Source organism: Aegilops tauschii, chromosome 2 (assembly GCF_002575655.3).
Source record: "Aegilops tauschii subsp. strangulata cultivar AL8/78 chromosome 2, Aet v6.0, whole genome shotgun sequence".
NCBI classification, from domain to species: Eukaryota; Viridiplantae; Streptophyta; class Magnoliopsida; order Poales; family Poaceae; genus Aegilops; species Aegilops tauschii.
This window is the reverse complement of record NC_053036.3, coordinates 568,138,368-568,152,218: the sequence shown is the minus strand read 5'-3', so window position 1 is coordinate 568,152,218 and position 13,851 is coordinate 568,138,368. Positions and strand designations below refer to the sequence as shown.

The 13,851-nt window shown below is 46.8% G+C and overlaps 1 protein-coding gene across 1 annotated transcript in view; it reads left to right on the top strand.

Annotated features, from left to right (window-relative positions):
• Window positions 1–12,438, top strand: part of LOC109769515 (pyrophosphate--fructose 6-phosphate 1-phosphotransferase subunit beta 1-like) — a 28,531-nt gene extending 16,093 nt beyond the window's left edge. Inside the window, exon 8 of the transcript XR_012203911.1 lies at window positions 11,899–12,438. The gene's annotated coding sequence lies outside the window, so the exon portion shown is untranslated. The remainder of the gene's footprint in view (window positions 1–11,898) is intronic.
• Window positions 12,439–13,851: the final 1,413 nt, after the last annotated feature.

The following is a 13,851-nucleotide window of genomic DNA, read 5'->3' as shown; positions in this document are numbered from 1 at the left end:
TTGTGACACAGTGTACAAATAAAGAAAAATAGATTGGTGCTTCTTTCAGAAAAGAGTACTCCCTAGAAAACTGCCAATATGAGCTACTAGTATTTGGTTAGATGATTTGCTGCCGAGAAAGATCCGTCCACAGAGAGCGCCACACATCCCACTGGTGGTGGTGGATGCCAATGCGTGCATGCAACATGGTTGGTGTCGGTAATTTTTACTTGGCACACCTCGCACTCTGCATATATGCCAGTTCCATACGTACATTTGTGCAGTTCCACCAAAATGCAGCTGAATAACCCTGTTTGCACAGATAATGAAAAAGTGTGATTACATTATAGTGGCACTAGTTGATGAAACACACAAAATAAATAGAAGAAAATATTGCGATAGTATCATAGTATGCCATGCTGCGAGGGCGAGATGGGTCGTGCGACGCCTCATACGGTACGCCTCATACTGGACATCGTCCCAAGTCTCCCAGATACACCTTCTGCCAGTGATGAACATCAGTGTACAGCGGTAGTACAAGGAGGCGCCTTGAGACATTCAAATCTCTATTTTTGTACATATCAACTAAAATTAAGCACCCCAGTTTGCAGAAACGCTTAAACATTAACAATGGGACTAGTTGATGAAACATACATTAACAAAGAGAAGCACTTTCTTTATCTACATTGGAAATGAAATGATAGAGATGACACTCGCTCTATTTTAACTGTATTATTACTTCATTTTATCAGTGACACTAGGGTCGAGCAGGTGGCAAACGAGGTGTACTGTGCGTCGCAAGGATGGAGGCCGGGGGTGCTTAGACTGGGATGCTGAAGCTGGCTCTTTCAGTCACCAACATGGATGATTCAATTCATGGGACCTTTTGGTGCAGTTCACCTAAAATGAAGCAATGTCCCGTGAGCTAGAAGCTTCTTCTTCAAAAAAAATTAAGAAAAGGGCTCCAGCCCCGGTTCCATTTCCATCAGAAAATGAAACCCACAGAGCTTCTTCTTCATTAGTTGCAATAAAATTGAGCAACATCAAGGTTGGTTGTGAAGCTCCTAGAATGCTCAACTATAATTTGGATATCATTTGTGTAGTTCAACTAAGATCGAGCGTGAAATGTATATCTCTGTTTGCACAAAAAAGGTGGAAAGGAGGGTGACTAACAAGTGATGAAACATGCATCAAATGAAAAGAAGCATGTTCCTTATCTGAATGGCAATCCTACAAGGACAGGCAATTTCTAAAGCACTGGCATTGCTAGATATTAGTGTGGGCATTAGGATTAACTATGACAACCGTTAAATACGACATTACTTTGGGCACGGGAGAGTAGGCGGACCAGGACAGTTGCATTTCTAACGAAAAGAACCAACTTATCTTAATGGGAAATTTTAGCAGGACATGTAAAGAAGTGCCATTGATTCATATTACTGGAGGCATTACATTGAAAACAACATTGGTTTAATGTGTCCTTACTTTTAATAGTGCGACTGCTACATTTTACCAGTGGCATTACATAAGAGTGGCTCGGGGCAACAAACATCAGAACAGGATATCTGGGTTGGTCCCATTTTTGTTCGGTATAGCCACCTTATACTGTGTGAGGCTAGCAAATCTAGTGCTGGACTTACTCTGTTGACTTGTCCCCCAGTCCCCACTTTCTTTCCTTTTTCAACCAATAGATCGGGTTTATATTGAGTTTGTACTGCGTTTCCCTTTATTTCCCTATTAGACCTAGAGACCAGTTGGATAGCCAGTCTCTGCTACTTTTCGCCCCCATTATTTCCTCTTTCGACCAAGTCCTAGATTCAGGTAACAAATCCTCCCCACCCCCACCCCCTTTCTTCCTTGTTTGAACCAAGTAGTACTAGATTCGAGTGCATGAACTAGTTTTACCTCTTAAACGTAAAAAAAATTAGGTGGTTTTCGAATAGCCGATCGATCCTATCTACGAGAGGGCCTGAGAAATAGTAAAAGATACAAATGCAGTGACGTCAGGAGCTCGGGAAGTAGAGCAAGGCCGGTTTTGAAGGAAGTTATACCTGATGGTCACCGGGATGTCGCTAGGTGGGCGGCGGGAGGCCGGATCTGCCCACACTACGGCAGCAAGGAAGAAGGGGTCGGAGGCCCTCCCTCGCCGGCGGTGCTTGGGAGAGAACGGCAAGGCAGGCTGATGGGGACGTGCCCAGCAGTGGGTAAGAGCCGTCGCCGAGGACGACCGTGTGAAGGTTGCACCTTCTCACCTTCCCCGGCGGAGAGGATCTGGCTGGATCTGTGACCAGCGGTGAGCAGAGAGAGAGAGTGTGTGTGTGGCCACCGCTGTCGTGTTTAGATCTGGAGAGGCCGAGACAGTGTGAAGAGAGCAACACTAGCAAGCAAGCGCGGAGGCTCCTGCCTATATAGTGGAGTAGTACTAGTTTTCTTTTGTCTACCAGAGCCGGCTTGACCTCGTCAATGACTGTCGAGAAGTCTTCATGCACGTGGCCCGGAGGCGCAGTTGTCGTCATTTTGATCTGAAGCGCCGGATTATAACATATAACACGAAAAAATGCCACATGACAAGAAATCATAACCTCACTGCCCAAAGGAGACAACATGAATCCCGACGGACAAACTAGACGAGGACCAAAGCTCAAATTAAAGATAAACTCATAGAAAAGGGGTCTGTCGATAGATGTCCTAATTAACATAGCCGGCTTGACCTAGATGGCAGCCGAGTAGTCACTGTTCGTGCATGTGCCCCCAATGACTAGCCCAACTCAGTTGTCGCTGTTTAACCCTCGCAGTGATCTGAAGCACTTGGCACCTAATTTTGCGAGATGACAAGAAACCTTTTTTTAGATTTCTCACCACAACTACAGCCATGTACAACACAGCCTGCACGATATGTAGACGATAGCCAATCCAGGCGTGTCTGCTCGAGTCTGGTCACATGCATGGACGAACTGATCTTCTGTGTCTTGCAGGGATCGTCCAGGCACCAACGTAGTACAACACTTCTCTAGTACTATCGCTCGTCTCCCTCTTCTATTAAGTCACCCGACTTGCGGGGCCGGGAAGTGTGCCTATGGTCGGTTCTCAATTGCCGTCCCACATGTGTGTGCAAACGCAATATGACGCGCGTTCCATTCGGAGAGCAGCGTGCCAGACCGACCGACCGTCCGGGGTGCGACGCGAACGCGACGGGCGTGCTGTATACTCCGTACATGTGTACCGCCGTTTTCTAGACGCTTTGCTCCATGGCGCGGGTGCAATCCATGGATACAAAATTAGTATACTATATACTATTTAAAAGTCGAGGGCGGGGCTTTTCCTGCGCGGTAGGTGGGGCAGTTCCGCCTAGTCGGTTCGACAGAGACGCGAGAAGACGAGGGAGTAGGCTGCTGCAAACATAGGGCTGTGTGATTTGACAGCGAGTTACTGCTGGACAGGTGGGGCCCCGTGATTTGACTTGCCATTATCATTTTAACTGCGGCGCTACGACCGGCGTGAGTCTCCCGATTCCTGACCACCTCCATACAGGTGCCTCTCCCAATGCTCCACCATGTAGTAGAGGCTGGCTCTTGCATGAGAGCCCACTTCCCACTTTTTCCTTGCCTCTCTTTCCTCCACATATGCAAAAATGCCATGTAAAGCGCACTATTGTACTTACTTTTACTTGCTCCTACAGGTGCTTAAGCTTGCCACATAGGCATAAAGTCTGATGTGGCAAGTTAATCAAGAAGAGAGAGACTAGTTTGGTGACCCAAGGAAGAAACGGTGCTAAGCGCGTGTACCTAGGTGAAAAGACAATTTTGAGTCTATAGCTAATTAAATGAAGCAAACTTAGCAACACCATTTCATTGGAAGAGGTCACTCCTTGGAAAATGCAATAAATACTAGTACTCCCTGTGTCCCATAATATAAGAACGTTTTTGGCACTACACTAGTGTCAAAAACGTTCTTATATTATGGGACAGAGGGAGTACGAAGAAAGAGATAGAGAGGAGTAAAAAAATTACACTTATAGCCAACCTTATAGCCAACCTTGTTGTAGTATGAGTGACTAAGTGATGACTATGTATGATATGCCAACATCAGATAGCCTAACGCACCATGTTAAATCTCCAAGGGCGCGACCACGCGAACGACGCGACGGTCGTGGTAGGCACGACCATGATACGGGCTGCTGGCAGCCCTTGGATCTAAGATCAAACGGTCGCATGCTAAGTTGCTGAAAATTTGTAGAATAACCCTCCAGGATAGGATATTCACCCATAGGTCTAGAATCACGCCATGCAACCGTTCGGTCTCAGATCCAAGGGCTCTCGGAAGCCCCTATCATGGGAGAATGGAAAGCCACTACCCTGCCGTTCGCACGCTGGCAGTTCGCTCCTACTCCTCCCCGCACGTCCTTCAATACTACGGCGGTTCACTCCTAGTCGTCCCGTCCATTCACATTACGGCAGTTCCACTAATCCTAACCCTCCTCCCAAATCCATGGCGTCCCAAATCTCCATGATCGGCGGTGAGTACAAGGTTAGAACCATCACCGGCAATGAGTTCGACGTCATCTACACCCGTTCTTCCGCGACGGTGAAAGGATGCCTTTCTCGCTTCAGACGCATGTTCGAAGACTCAGATGATGAGTGGGTCGCTAGGCTAGATGTTGAGTACACCACAGTCCTAGGACGAGAGAAGGATCTAAAGGACGAGGAGAGTAAGAAGCCCGCCGTGATCCAGGTTTGCGTGCATGACTTATGCTTGGTCTACCACATATGCCATGCCGACGTTGAGTGCCAGGATTTTAAGGACTTCCTCGAGAGCAACCTAGTCAAATTCGTTACTGTAGACTTTGGTAACGACAAAGAAGTCCTGCGTCGGATAGGCCTCGTTGTAGGCAACACCTTCGACCTCCAGAAGAATCGGCTGGTGTCCTCTCGTCAGCCTTCAATGCTGACCCTGGCAGGAGCCATGTTTCATCCTTCGTACGGTAAACTGGAGAAACCTCCATACACGTTTCATCGTCATGCATGGCAGCGGAATGTACTAGATATAGACCACATCCACTACGCTGCAATGGATGGCTACCTTTGCTTCAATATCTACAAGGGTTGGATGAAGAGCAATAGCCAAGTGTGCGGTTCAAGCAAAGAAGTATCGGCCAAGAGGAAGAGGGACAAGGACGAAGTCGAGGACGTGGACGAGGACTCCGAGTAAGGTGGCAGTGTCGTTGCTCATGGTGGTTCTAATGCAGTGTCTACCGGAATAGTTGCAAAGTTTAATTTCAGGTGTGCTTAATTTAATTTGAGGGGTGTGTTGTGCTGAGCCCCCAGCAGAACTATGTTATGTTTCTTCTCGTTACTTTAACTCTTCAGTACGTACATACTAGTATTTCTTACATTTCATCTTTTAGTTGGTATAGTACTACCACTCGTTTCTTCACATTATATACGTACAATATATATGGCCAACATCATATAGCCAGCAGTTTAGTTGTCAAAGAATTTCAGGGTGCTTAGTTTTGTCAAAGAATTCCAGGATGTTTAGAGGGTGCTTGGATCCAAGGGACTTATTTTAGTCTGACTAAAAATAGTCTCTTTAAGAGGCTAAAGTTCCAAGCACCCCTGACTAAAGAGCGGCTAAAACTAGTCTTGAGACTAAAAAATTTTAGTCAGGGGTACGCCTACTAAAATGTGGATTAGTCCTCTCTCTAATCATTTAAGTCCTCTCCTTTAACACAGGCGAGTTCTGGATTGGAGGGTTTGGAGGATAATAAATGCTCATTAACTTGATTTTAGCCTTTTTAGTATTTGGATCCAAGCATGGGTGAGGCTAGCATGTTTTAGTCCCACTACTTTTAGTCATGGGACTAAAACGTATCCAAGCACCCTCTTAGTTTTATTTGAGGGGTGGGTTGTGCTGGACACCATTATTGTGACTAGCCTTTTTAATAGTACTATATGCATAATTTGGCGACGAGCGCTCTCTATATGTACCACCTTTTTTTAATTTCAAGTTTTGCTCCATGGTGCAATCCATCGATACTACTGCTGTACAAAAGTATACATTTTTAAAAAGGCTAGAGGGCGGGGCAGTCTAGCTTGGTCGGTTTCACGAGAGGTGAGGGCCTTTGTGATTTGACGGCTCATTACTGCTGGAAGGCGGGGCCTTGTGATTTGACTGCTCGTATAAATGCGCCGATGACCTGATCGAGGAGGAGCAATGAACCGTGCGGTATACTCAAGTTTTCCACTGGAGTAGTACTGCGACGGAGGAGCACGAAACACGGCAGCCCAGTGCCATATGGCGATAAAAAATGATCTAATTTGCTAGTCATCTCATTGTTAGCATTGTTCTATTCATTCCCTCAAAAAAACATTGTTCTATTCATGCCTCGCAGAGAACGTGACACGTGCGGCGAAACACCCGAAGCAAAAGATGAAACACAGGAGCAAAAGAAGAAGGAAGATTATCACCCCAAATGATCTAATTCGCTGCGGAGTCGTAACTGCTTCTTCATCGCCTCCACGACCTCCATCTCCTTGCGCGTCTCCTCCGCCATCTTCTTCATTTTGTCCATGACGCGGGATTTCTCGACGCGAGCCTTCATCATCTGTTCCACGGCCGCATTACGTACCTTGACAACAGCCGGGTGCTCGATGCGGAGCTTCGCCAACTCCTCCTTCTGTTCCATGACGAGGGCCTGCAACATCTTCATCGAGGAACTACTATTCTCATGCAGCTTCTTCCAGCCGGCGTTCTTCTCCTTCAACAGGTCGATCTCGTGGCAGAGCTTCGCCTTGTCCTCCTGAAGTCGCAGGATTTCGCCGGTCGCCTTCTTCTCCGAGGCAATGCTCTTCTTCAGCAGCATCACCAAGCCGGCGGTCAACTCCCCCTGCTGATTGAGCTCAGCGGGCATGTCGTCGAGGCTCTCCTTCAGCAACTCCATCAAGCCTTGGATGAACTCCTTCTGCTTATTGAGCTGATCGGGCATGACGTCGAGGGATAACGACTCCAGCTCCGCCGGTTCGGCATGTTCGCCTCCGCGGCTAGGGCGCTCCTGGGAGCCATCGCGTGCCCGTGAGAGATCTTTCGAGGTCTCTGCGTGGCGGCGAGCCCTCTCTTTTTTTCCGCAGCCTTGGTTGCCGCTCCCTTGTTATGAGTAGTTCTTGACCTAGAGCTCTGCTCACCGGCCATGGCAACGACGGACGAAGAAGAAGCATTTATGAGGAGGAAAGGTAGAGTAATTTTCGGTTAGGTAGTTCCCCTTTTTATAACCTAAGTACTAGCACTAGTACTAATACCTGCATAGTGGGAACACGTTCAGGTTTGGTACGTACTAGTACGTGTGAGCAGGCTTTCGAATGTGATGGGAACAAGGTAAAGATTAATTGATGGTTTTGGTTTCGAGGCCCAAAACGGCTCCCGGTGAGTTTAGCGGAACATAAATTTCAAGTACTACACTGCTCAAATGCGTAAATATTAGTATGTTACGATCAAAAGTTGGCACAAAATACGAAGGAGACCAATGGAAGTACTACTAGCAACCCACGATTTAACTACTCGCATGCGCGCAGTGGAGTAATAATGTCTTTCTTCCGCCCTCACGTCCACTCAATTTGCATGCGCTGTATTAATTGACCATCAATGAAGTGAACGACTTTACACGCGTCAAATTATCACATGGGGTGGATCTTGGTACAAAATTACGTCCGCCCGTGTACCCGCGTGTGCGTGCGAGGGAATGAGTGCGTGCGTGGCGTGCGTGCACATCTACGCTTCGTGCATGTACCGCCAGTATGGCTCAGGGAGGACGAGTACATTCTTCTGGAACCAGCAGCACGTCACTGTGATCAATCCACGCAAGGAGGTCGCGACAACGCCTCCACATGTGCCACGTGGCTTCATGAACTGTAAGAGAGAGACTGTGTAGCATGCCATTGGTATTCTAATTTACGTGTTTTGCACATACTCGAAGTACTAGTAAGGTACACGTGCATTGCACGCATCAGATTTTGCAACCAAATTATGAATAAATACCACACTATAGCATGTAAGCTCTGAGTCATATATGCCTGATGTAGCCCTTCGTTTAATTCTTATAGTTCATCTCATTCAAAATAAATTAGTTTTTATAAAAAAGCTAAGAACGCGGGAATAGGAAAAACATGGGATTATAGTGGAATGTCGTCTTGAATCCTACAGGATTGTACGAGTGTTTGATTGTGCATAGAAAAGACGCATAATTCTTTCAAAGAGGTTTGAGTGGATGGGATGTTTCCTATGAAATCTAGTGCAAATGAATCATATGGAAAAATTCCTATGGTTTACAATCCTACGAATCAAACAACCAAGATAGGAAAAATTCCTAATGATTAGAATCCTCCAAAATTCCTTTGAGAATCCTTTGAATCAAAGAAGCCCTTAATCTATTTTATGATTCATGGAATTGTGCATTGTAAAGCATAAAGTAAAAAACAAATAATGGCAATTCAACTAGAAAAAAAGTTTGGGCAGTTATGATACGGAAGATTCTAGAACAAAAGTGAACCACTATTGTTTTGAGGTTTGTGCATTATGCTTAAGTTCAACCATGGAGTCTGCTAGATTGTACATGTGGCAAAATCCGGTGGGGGCTAGAAGATGGTGCGAGGGGCCGAGTGGAGGGAGACTATGAAGGAATGCACAAGTGCGAGATCGATATTTAGAGAGAGGGGGCAAACACGTGCGCTATTGCGCGTAGTGGCGGAGCCATGAAAAATAAATGAGCTAGGGGGCCAAGCATTGCTAATCCTTTACGAGGAGGGTCAATTCATGAACTTAAACTATTTTTAGCAGCAATTGTCTAATGATCACATTCATATTAGCCTCGATATATAGTGATGTTAGGGGGGGAGGGGGCAGGGCCCTTACTGCCCCCTGTCTTCGCCATTGTGCACACGTCTGAGAGATGAAGCGGAAGGCATGGATGATGAGAGGGGGACGTTGGATATATAATTAATGTGGGTGTATTAGCTATATATGTTAATCCTATATAGAGAGGTATAGATTGATCGATGTGGACGTGGGAAAGAGGGTGAGACCTCACTGGATATATCGATTGATCAGTTTGTGTGGAAAACTATGAAAGACCTATCTATATACACACATACATGGAGGAACGTCGATCGTTGCGCATGCACGCGTGAGAGATAAAGAATGCCCGATATGATGGAGAGGGGGATGTGTGTGGGTGTGTGCCTTCATGGGAGACCGACCTGAAGAAAAAGATTGTATGCGTGCGATGGATAATGCCGACTGGTAGTGTGTGTGCATGCATGCACGAGAGAAAGTTAGTGGTACAATTATAAAGAGAAGACTACTGTGTGGGTGTAAAAGAATAGGTGAGGTCATAATCAATGTAAAGTTGAATTCAAATATTTGAATAAGAGATCCTGATGTTTGAAACCCATGCATGCATGAATATAACGGAGATCTGCGCGGTGTGGTTTGGAAACGAGCATGTTGTAATGTATACACATTGAACAAGGTCAGACTGATTTGAATTTGAGATACCGATGGCAGACATCATTTGGCCACGTCGCATCCGTGCATGGACACACTATTCTAATTGGAGATGATGGGCGGCTTTCGCATCACATATCTATATCTATACCCCTATATATATTATATTTTATATGTTTTTATATTGTGTGCGGGTAACTTTAACTTTGAAAGATGGTCGTTGGATGAGGCGAATCCGATGGTCCAAAGATGGCAAATTTGAGCACTACTGGCCGTTGGATATCATCTAGATTCCACCAGATTTCGCCACATCTATAATCTAGAAGACTCCATGGTTGAACTTAAGCATAATGCACAAACATCAAAACACAAGCACTTCTTATTTATTCTAGAATCTTCCGTATCAGAATTGCCCAAATGTTTTTCTACATGATTTGCCATTATTTGTTTTTACTTTATGTCTTATGATGCACAATTCCATGATCTTAAAATAGATTAGCTTTCTTATAAAAACTAGATGATTTTGAATGAAATGAACTATAAGAATTAAACAAACATCTACATCATGCATATATGACTCAAAGCTTGCATGCTATGATGTGGTATTTATTCATAATTTGGTTGCCAAATCTCATGCGTGCAATGCACGTGTACCTTACTCTAGTCTAAATGGTGTTTGTGTGTGTTGTGCGTGTCGAGGTGCAAATTGTCTTTTTTTGGTACACGTTAAGCTTGTTCTTCCGAAATTTCAAGCTGCGCCTTGTTATGCCGAAAATTCAAGCTAGCGTCTTTGTCTATCGTGCTGCGAAACTCCTGCCTCTTCAACCCGCGCCTTGTTAGCCCGAAATATTTAAGATATATCTTTGTCTCGTTGTGCTCTGACAACTCCCTCCATCTCAACCCGCGCCTTGCTATTCCGAAATTACAACGCGCGCGAAAACTCCCACCTCCTGTGAAATCCCGACACGCGAAATGCCCGTGGTACCCCTGAACCGAAAGAACCGCCTCAAATTGGTGGGGGTACTTTCGTAACTTACCCCATATTTCGGACAAGCGCGTCTCTAAGCCATGGTTCCCCACTGCCATCCCATCCGCCCACACATTCGTACACCGAGGCTGCGAAAACCCGCGATGAAACCCCACACCCTGCTCCGTCCGCCACCCAGCCGGAGCCTCTTCCCCGACGACGTCGTCCACAGCAACACCTCGACGTCCCTCATCCACCGTACCGGATGAGGATCCGTCGTCGAACTCATCGTCCCGCCGGTTCAGCCACCCCGTCCTCCACCTCCAAGGAGCTGCCCCGACGTTCCCCTCGTCTTTCGCGCCACCTCCATTCCCACACCGCCGTCTTCACCTGCACCACCGGAAGAGCATCATCATCACCGTTTCCTCGGATGAAGCTGCGGCCTAATCGGCGCCACCAAAGAGGTTGTACACTAATCACCGCATTTTCTTCTTGATTCGATCTCACGGTGCTGCCGGCGCTCGGTCCCGAGCCGACACGGCGCGGCTCCATCCACGGCGGCGTCGCCGGCCACTTCCTCCACGGCGTCGCTCCCTCGGCGGCAACGTCCACATCAATAGGAGCTGCTGCTGCTTTAGCTCTCGCTCGCGCTGCTGCTCTGCTCTTGCTCTCGGTCCCCTGCCTGGTCTGCTCTTGCTATTGCTCTTGCTCGCGCTGCTGCTCTCGCTCTTCCTCTTGCTTGCGATGCTCCTCCGATTTAGCTACACTTCAGTCGACTAAATCGACTTTTGGGTCAGTCGATTTTCAGGGGGTGGGGGGCTCGCCGGGGTGAAGGAAGAACCGGCCGCAGCAGGGAGGGGGGCTCGCCGGAGAGGTACCCCACTATCTATCTTAGGGTTCAGGATGGGGGCGGTGGTCGCCGGCGGTGGCGGGGCGTTGGCGGGGCGGTGGCGTGGGGATCGCTGGAGAAAAAGCTCGGCACGGGGGGCCTAGAGGGATGGCCGGGGCGGCGGCGGACCGGCGTTGGGGAGTGTTTTCGGGGCAGGCGGGGCGGCGCACCGCGGCCGCGGGCGGCGGGGGGCTGCTGTTTGGCCGGTGGTGGCTGGCGGCTCAGGGGGGGAGGTTGAAGATGAACCGCATGCCCTTGATTTCGTATCCAACGGCTGCAAAATCGACTGACCAGAGATGAAAAAGTCAGTCGACCGACGTGTAGCCTCACCTTGCTAGTGCGTTCAGTTTCGACAACAAAATTCAGTTTCGACAGCAAAATTCAGTTTCGACAGTTAAGTTCAGTTTCGATAGTTAAATTCAGTTTCGACAGTTAAGTTCAGAGATGAGCGGCTGATGTATTTTACATCTAGCACTTTGTGGTTATGTATTTTACGTCATGTATTGGAGATGCTATTAGAATTCCACTCAGGTTAACGTTGTTCATTGTCTCTCTTGTCCTGCTTCAGCCTCGGCGTCGTACAACTCACCAGAGCTGCTCCAACGACGAAACCCTCCATCACAGCGGAGCAGTACCTCGGGCTCCATCTCCAGACGCCTAAGATCTTCTTCCCCTCCTTCGACAGCCAAGTCAGCCAGAGCATCCTCACCGGCCAACCCAATCACGCTGAGATCGACATGGCTTCGCCAAAGAGGTTGTACACTTGTTGCATCTCTTTTTTACTCTACGTGTTATATATATTGTCCACTGAGCACTCGTTGTAATGGGAAATACGATTATTTTATCCTACTATATGACAAGCAGTGAGGTACCAGGCAACTTAGCTATCCGTGATGGACTCTCTTGAACGCCATCATTATTTATCTCTGCGCGTTTGAGCTGTGCATTTGTCGATGGGCCTGGGAGTTGAGCTAGTATGGCAGTGGCCTGGGTCCAAAGTAATAGAAGTAGCACAAAAACATTTTTTAGTGTAGGATTTTCCTTGCTCAAGCCTGCCTACTAGAATCGCCAGTGCTTGAAAGGAAAAGTGAATGAAAAACATCGGAATTGGAAAGTTTCCTATGGTACTACTTTTCATGAATTTGCTGCAAAGGAATGGAGCAAAGGAAAACTGTAGAATTTGTTCCTTTAGTGTCTCCTTGAAAGAAAAACCGTAGGAATTCTAATTTCCACTTCTCCTCCTTTTCATATTCCTATTCATCAAGCACAAGAATAAGAGATAGTAGCATAATAGCATTATAACCGTACATTTTCTTGTGGTTTGACTTAATCTCACCATGCTTTTTTGCATCCTGTGATCTTCCAATTGTTGTGAATCAAACACCCAGATTGGCAGAAATCCTGTGTTTTTAAATTCTCTGTTTTGCACGTGCATTCCTATCCTATTCCTGTCTATTTCCTATCCCTGCATTGTTAGAATCCTCAAATTCAAACAAGCCCTTACTCAATTACTTCTGTTACTGATATGTGTCAAAGAAAACCTTGTGTGGTTTGTCCTGCTCCTGCGGCGCTGTGTTCCACCCCAGCTCAGCTGCTCCAACGATGGAAGGGTTCACCACAGCAGGGATCCGCTCTCCAGACTGTCTTTCGCCACCTTAGATCTTCTTCCCCGCCGCCGGCAGCCACGGCAACTGCATTACCATCATCAACTGAACAGATGACCTTGAGGACTACACGGGTCCGCAAGAGAGGTCGCACTCTTCCGTGTCTGCTTACGTTATGCGTCGCTTAATATGATGACATGCTACATTATCGTCGTGTTCACCTATTAGACTCCGAGTCAGGTCCAAACTAATGCTGAAAGTTGAGTTTCTAAATGGTTGTGGGGTACATATTGGGGCAGCAATCAGTACTATCTGTCTACTATCTGGTTAATCTCCGGTGTCTACTATGAGTTTCATGTTGGGTGCAAACAAACATTAAAGGAGCTATTATCTGTATTTTTAACTAAAGCTATTATCTTCCTGCTATCATTGGTTTTGGGTCTATCCACAGTTTTCTACCATCACTCTGGATTTGTGCATGCACTCCTTACATAATCTCACTATGTTTTATTCCTACGCATGCCAGTTATTGTACACAATGGAACTGATCATGTAGAGCAAAAGAGACGAACCTTGCGTGGCAATAAAATTTCATGCAGACGTCGTTCCATGGTGGGTGCAAAGGCAGCCCCCCCCCCCCTCCACCCATTTCGGATCGTAATCAAGAGGAAGATAACTGTTCTGAGGGGGATTCAGAAGGAGAAGACCACTCCTATTTACCCCATGAGGTCTTCGCTCTAACTTGGCATGCTGATGTTGGTAATATCATGCATATGGTGCCTTGCATTGCTTACTGTATACATTAAAGATGTCATCTGCTTAGTTTAGACATGCTTTGTGTCAATGCCATCTGTTTAGTTTCTTTATCGTATATGTGGATCATGCAATGCCATCTTGTCTAGCCAGGCATCATATAT